At 37.4% G+C, this 7,081-nt stretch overlaps 1 non-coding gene across 1 annotated transcript; it reads left to right on the top strand.

Annotated features, from left to right (window-relative positions):
- Positions 1-2,872: 2,872 nt before the first annotated feature.
- LOC139851145 (small nucleolar RNA R71) lies at positions 2,873-2,979 on the top strand. Its single transcript, XR_011760504.1, has one exon. It is a non-coding gene; the product is annotated as a small nucleolar RNA R71 (small nucleolar RNA).
- Positions 2,980-7,081: the final 4,102 nt, after the last annotated feature.

Raw genomic sequence — 7,081 nt, 5'->3', positions numbered from 1 at the left:
AAAAAGTCAACACGAATGTTGGTGAGTTATAGGTTTAATTGCTCGAGTCATAAACATATATAAAGATAGACCACAAGATTTCATCAAAAGTTTATCAATAGATTCTACGTAACAGAGCACCCTGGTAACTAAACTTAACGCTATAGTGATAATTACCCCATTCGTTTTAATACATGCAAACCAACGTGTCTTAAACTCAAATAACATACGTCCGTTAAAAGGCTAGTGCTCTAGCTCGGACGGGGATGTCAAGCCCTATGGATCCATATACAATTATTCGCGCCCACCAGTCCATATCCTATGTACTGGCAGCTACTAGTTACCAAAGCTAAGGGATTTTCGGTTTAACTCAGTGTAGAATTTAGTATGTACTTGTGTCTTATCGCGTTTAAAATAAATTGCATATATTCTCAGCCCAAAAATATTTAAAGTATTTAAAAAGGGAGACTATAAACTCACAGTTCAATATTGAGACTCAATATTGTAGGCAAATTGCGTAGACGTAATGATGGTAGACGACTGTATGGTTGGCCTTGGATTCAAGAACAATACCCCGAACAATACCCAATATTTCCTTAGCTTAAAGTGGTTTAAAACCCGAATTAAAACACCCTCGAATATACTTTATTATTATTAAACTTAAATTTAAAATTATAATTATAATTTAAATATAAATTTTTATTACTGAAGAAAAAAATATGTGATAATTCGTCGAGCAAAACAGGCGTATTTATATTACTTTTCCGTTTACTGTAGCTCATGCGATCGCATGAGTTTTCAGTGTTTTTGCCATGCGATCGCATGGCCGCCTTTTCTGTTTTTGTTTGGTAGTTTGTCGACATCAAATAGTGTTACTGTAGCAAATAGTGTTTTACTGTAGCAAATAATCTGCTCAATCGGATGCTGGTTCATCAAATAGCTGGTTGTAGGACACACAGCATCTTGATCATCAGCTGGTTCAGATGAGTGAGCAGCAACAGAAGGTTGCTGATCAATATCAGTAGAATCAGTACCAGCTTGTGATCTCTCAGAACCAGCAGACCTAGGCTCATAGTGTTTTACAGTAACAAATAGTGTTTACTGTAGCAAATAGTGTTTACTGTAGCAAATAGTGTTTACTGTAGCAAATCACTGTAGCAAAGTCGTTTTTCACTGTAGCACTGTAGCAAAATACGGTTTCACTGTAGCAAATAGTGTTTTACTGTAGCAAATAGTGGTTTACTGTAGCAAATAGTGTTTTACTGTAGCAAATAGGGTTTTACTGTAGGAAAGTCGTTTTTACTTGTACATATATATATACATACATATAATTGTTCATGAATCGTCGAGAGTAATCAAAGGTAATTGTATATATGAAACAGTTCTAAAATTTTGAGACTCAATCTAACAGACTTTGTTTAGCGTGTTAAAATAATAAATCGTATAGAGAATTGGTTTAAATAAGTCAAAATTTTCGGGTCATCACAGATATTTTACTGATCGATTGGCTAGTTGTATGCTTATTCTTGTTGGTTTCAATTCTCCGAGGTCTCGTTTAGCGTATAGTGAATACGACATTAAATTTATACTAGCACCTAAGTCTGCCAATGCTTCTATTGAACTAAGACTACCCAGAAAACATGGAATTATAAAACTTCCTGGATCTGATAATTTTTCTGGTATCTTATTCAACAACACTGCAGAACAATTTGCATTCATAGTAACAGCCGAGAGTTCTTCCATTTTCTTTCTATTTGTGATTAGATCTTTCAAGAATTTAGCATATCTTGGCATTCCTGATATCACATCAATGAAAGGAAGATTTACATTTATTTGTTTAAACATATCCAAGAATTTAGATTGCTCGGCTTCAAGTCTTTCTTTTCTCATTTTACTTGGGTAAGGAAGTGGTGGTTAGTATGGTTTAACATAAAGCTTAGCCTTAACTGTGTTATCTTCATTAACCTTTTCAACTACCGATTATGTTTCCTTATCTTGCTCAGGCTGTGGTGCCTATGTAGTAGGAGTAGCGTCATCAGAAATTACAGGTATTTCAGGTGGTTTAAGTGTAATACCACTTCTTGTGGTAATGGCTTTAGCTGTTTCATTCCGGGGGTTAGCATTTGTATCGCTAGGTAGACTCTCCGGTTTTCTTTCACCTATCAACCTTGCTAGGTTACTTACTTCTTGTTCCAGATTTTGAATAGAAGCTTGTTGATTTCTAAATGTTTGAGCATTTTGTTCATTAGTTTGTTTCTGAGATGTGAAAAACTGCGTTTGAGATTCAACTAGCTTCGACATCATGTCTTCTAGATTTGGATTTTTATCATCGGTTTGTGGTGGTTTATTTTGAAAAATAGGTCTTTGCTGGTTGTAAGTATTATTGGATACTTGTTGATTGATAGGACCTTGTTGGTTGTTGTATAGAACATTTCGATTATAATTCTGATTGTAGTTTGGTCTTGGCGGTTGATAATTACTTTGATAATTATTTCCAGACCTTTGGTTCATGTATGAAACATTCTCTCTTTGTTCCATTGTTTGTTCAATACTGAGACAATCTTTTGTCAAATGTGGTCCTCCACACTGCTCACAACTAATTCGTATTGCGTGAATATTTTTAGTCATCTTTTCCATTCGTCTCTCAAAAGCATCTATCTTTGCGGAAATGGAATCAAAGTCATGGCTAGAATCCGCTTTAGCCGCTTTAGATGATCTAACGATGTCTTTTTCTTGATGCCACTCATGTGAGTGTGAAGCAGTGTTATCAATAATTTTGTAAGCTTCAGTTGTGGTTTTCTTCATAATGGAACCACCAGCAGCTATATCGATGTCTTTTCGTGTAGTAATGTCGCATCCTTGGCAGAATATTTGTACTATTTGATAAGTGTCTAAACCATGTTGAGGACATCCTCTCAACAACTTTTCAAATCTTGTCCACGCTTCATATAGAGTTTCATTTGGCTTTTGTGTGAACGTAACTATTTCTCCTTGAAGTCTCACGGCTTTAGATGTCGGAAAGAATTGTTTAAGAAATTTTTCGACTAAGACATCCCATGTATCAATCGCCCCTTCAGGTAACGATTCTAACCAATCTTTGGCTTCTCCTTTTAAAGTCCAGAGAAATAACATGAGATAGATCTGTTCATCCTCCACTTCTAGGATTTTAAATAGAGTACATATCCTATTAAAGGTTCAAAGATGTTCATTTGGATCTTCCTTCGGCGCACCACTAAATTGGCATTTATTAGTTACCATGTGTAAGATTTGTCCTTTGATTTCATAATCTGGCGCATTAATGTCTGGTTGAGTAATTGCATGACCTTGGCCAGTACGTTTAGCTCTCATTCGGTCTTTCATACTTAGAGGTTCCAGAATTTCCATGATTGAATTTGTTGAATCTGAAACACTAGAGGATTCTAACTTAATGGTTTCTTCCTCGACAATCTCTGGATGAGTGATTTGTGGTTCAGGAGGAATGATTAGTGGTTCAGGATCTCTGAATTGTCCTTGAAATCCTCCGGGTTCTCAATTGTGAGGTCGGGTTCAAAAATGGATTATCGAAAATTTGAATTGGAGTACTTGGTCGACAAGATGACGATTCTAAAGAAAAATCAAAATACGGTTTCACTGTAGCACTGTAGCAAAATACGGTTTCACTGTAGCAAATAGTGTTTTACTGTAGCAAATAGTGGTTTACTGTAGCAAATAGTGTTTTACTGTAGCAAATAGGGTTTTACTGTAGGAAAGTCGTTTTTACTTGTACATATATATATACATACATATAATTGTTCGTGAATCGTCGAGAGTAATCAAAGGTAATTGTATATATGAAACAGTTCTAAAATTTTGAGACTCAATCTAACAGACTTTGTTTAGCGTGTTAAAATAATAAATCGTATAGAGAATTGGTTTAAATAAGTCAAAATTTTCGGGTCATCACAGTACCTCCCCCTTAAAGAAAATTTCGTCCCGAAATTTTGAGTAGTACCTGTTTCATGAGCGATATCAGTGAACAAATGTGGATACTTTTGCTTCATCTGATCTTCACGTTCCCAAGTAAACTCGGGTCCTCGTCTTGCGTTCCAACGAACCCTAACTATCGGTATTTTGCTTTGTTTTAATTGTTTGACCTCACGGTCCATGATTTCAACAGGTTCTTCGATAAAATGAAGTTTATCATTGATTCGTATTTCGTCAAGAGGAATTACGACATCCTCTTCAGCTAAACATTTCTTCAAATTTGACACGTGAAATGTGTTGTGAACACTACTAAGTTCTTGCGGTAGCTTTAATCGATAAGCAACTGTTCCAATTCTTTCGGTGATTTCAAAGGGTCCTACGTACCTAGGACTTAGCTTTCCTCGTTTACCGAATCGTACAACGCCTTTCCAGGGTGACACTTTCAACATGACTTTGTCGCCCACTTGAAATTCTAGCGGTTTTCTTCTTACATCAGCATAACTCTTTTGGCGACTCATGGCCGTTTTCAATCGCTGTTGTATTTGAATGATCTTTTCGGTGGTTTCGTGAATAATTTCTGGTCCAGTAAGTTGTCTTTCTCCTACTTCACTCCAACATATAGGAGATCTGCACTTTCTACCGTAAAGTGCTTCAAATGGCACTGCGTTGATGCTCGTATGATAGCTGTTATTGTATGAAAATTCTGCCAACGGTAAGTGTCGATCCCAACTGGTTCCAAAGTCAATCACGCATGCCCGTAACATGTCTTCCAATGTTTGTATTGTTCTTTCACTTTGACCATCTGTCTGTGGGTGATAAGCGGTGCTCATATCTAATCGAGTTCCCAATGCTTTTTGTAATGACTACCAGAAACGTGATGTGAATCGGGTGTCGCGATCAGATATGATAGAGATGGGTACACCATGCCTGGAAACTACTTCCTTCAAATATAGGCGTGCTAATTTCTCCATACTGTCTGTCTCCTTTATTGGTAGAAAGTGAGCTGATTTAGTTAGACGATCAACTATCACCCAAATAGTATCATGACTACTTGCAGTCCTTGGCAATTTCGTAATGAAATCCATAGTTATTCTTTCCCATTTCCACTGCGGAATTTCTGGTTGTTGCAGTAATCCTGACGGCTTTTGGTGCTCAGCTTTGACCTTTGCACACGTCAAACATTTGCTTACATAAGTAGCAATTTCTGTCTTCATATTAGGCCACCAATAAAACTTCTTGAGATCGTGGTACATTTTCCCGTTTCCTGGGTGAATTGAGTACCTCGTTTTGTGTGCTTCATCTAGTACTAGTTGCCTTAGATTACCATATTTTGGTACCCATATCCTATCAGCAAAATACAGGGTTCCATCGGCTTTTACCTCAAGCTGTTTTTCTAACCCTCTGCTCATTTCGCCTTTTTCATTTTCTTCTTTTAAAGCTTCTAACTGTGCTGCTTGAATTTGCTTTGTGAGATCGGTACGAATTGTAATATTCAAAGCTCGGACCCTAAGAGGTTTTACTCTTTCTTTTCGACTTAGGGCATCAGCTACAACATTAGCCTTTCCAGGGTGGTAACGGATTTCACAATCGTAATCGTTTAACAACTCTACCCAGCGACGTTGTCTCATATTGAGTTGTTTTTGATCAAAAATATGCTGAAGACTCTTATGGTCAGTGTACACTGTACACTTGGTGCCATATAGATAGTGTCTCCATATTTTGAGTGCAAAAACTACAGCTCCAAGTTCCAAATCGTGTGTTGTATAGTTCTTTTCATGAATTTTTAGTTGTCGTGAGGCATATGCGATAACTTTTGTGCGTTGCATTAATACACATCCTAAACCTTGGCGCGAAGCGTCACAATAGATCACGAAATCATCATTTCCTTCTGGTAATGACAAAATGGGTGCAGACGTTAACTTCTTCTTTAACAACTGGAATGAGGATTCCTGTTCCGTGGACCAATCATACTTCTTTCCCTTTTGAGTCAATGAAGTTAAGGGTTTGGCGATTCTAGAGAAATCTTGAATGAATCTTCGGTAGTAACCAGCAAGACCTAAGAATTGGCGGATTTGTGTTGGAGTCTTTGGTGTTTCCCATTTACTAATGGCTTCGATCTTGGCAGGGTCAACTTTAATTCCATGTTTACTGACAACATGTCCCAAAAATTGTACTTCTTGTAACCAGAAATCACACTTCGAAAATTTTGCGTACAATTCTTCTTTCTTGAGTATCTCTAGTACCAGTCTTAAGTGTTGCTCATGTTCTTCCTTGTTCTTCGAGTAAATCAATATGTCGTCGATAAAAACAATGACAAATTTGTCTAAATACGGTCTACAGATGCGATTCATTAGATCCATGAATACTGCTGGAGCATTAGTCAATCCAAAAGGCATGACTAGAAATTCATAGTGACCGTAACGGGTTCTGAACGCGGTTTTAGGAACATCTTCTTCCTTCACTCTCAGCTGATGATATCCGGAGCGTAGATCAATCTTGGAATAAACACTTGATCCTTGCAATTGATCAAACAAATCATCAATCCTCGGTAATGGGTACCGATTCTTGATCGTTAATTTGTTTAATTCTCGGTAATCTATGCACATTCTCATAGATCCATCCTTCTTCTTGACGAACAGAATAGGAGCACCCCAAGGTGAAAAACTAGGACGAATAAATCCACGGTCCGATAATTCTTGCAACTGGTCTTGTAATTCTTGCATTTCTGAAGGTGCAAGTCTATATGGAGATCGGGCTACAGGTGCAGCTCCTGATATGAGATCAATCTGGAATTCTACACATCTGTGTGGAGGTAGCCCCGGTAATTCTTCTGGAAATACTCCGGGATATTCTCTTACAACCGGCATGTCATTAATGCTTCTTTCTTCAGTATCGATCTTCTTTACATGTGCCAAAATAGCATAACAACCTTTTCTTATAAGTTTCTGGGCCTTCATACAGCTGATAAAGTTCAGCTTTGAGTTGCTCTTCTCCCCATAAATCATTAATGACGTTTCATCCTTACGAGGGATGCGAATTGCTTTCTCAGCGCAAACAACTTCCTCTCTTGTTTTGGACATCCAGTCCATGCCAATGATTACGTCAAAACTTCCTAATTCTACGGGTATCAAATCGATTT

The sequence above is a fragment of the Rutidosis leptorrhynchoides genome, chromosome 5 (assembly GCF_046630445.1).
Source record: "Rutidosis leptorrhynchoides isolate AG116_Rl617_1_P2 chromosome 5, CSIRO_AGI_Rlap_v1, whole genome shotgun sequence".
In the NCBI taxonomy this organism is placed as follows: domain Eukaryota; kingdom Viridiplantae; phylum Streptophyta; class Magnoliopsida; order Asterales; family Asteraceae; genus Rutidosis; species Rutidosis leptorrhynchoides.
Note: the sequence above shows the minus strand (reverse complement) of the source record. Positions and strands in the feature narration are given on the sequence as shown.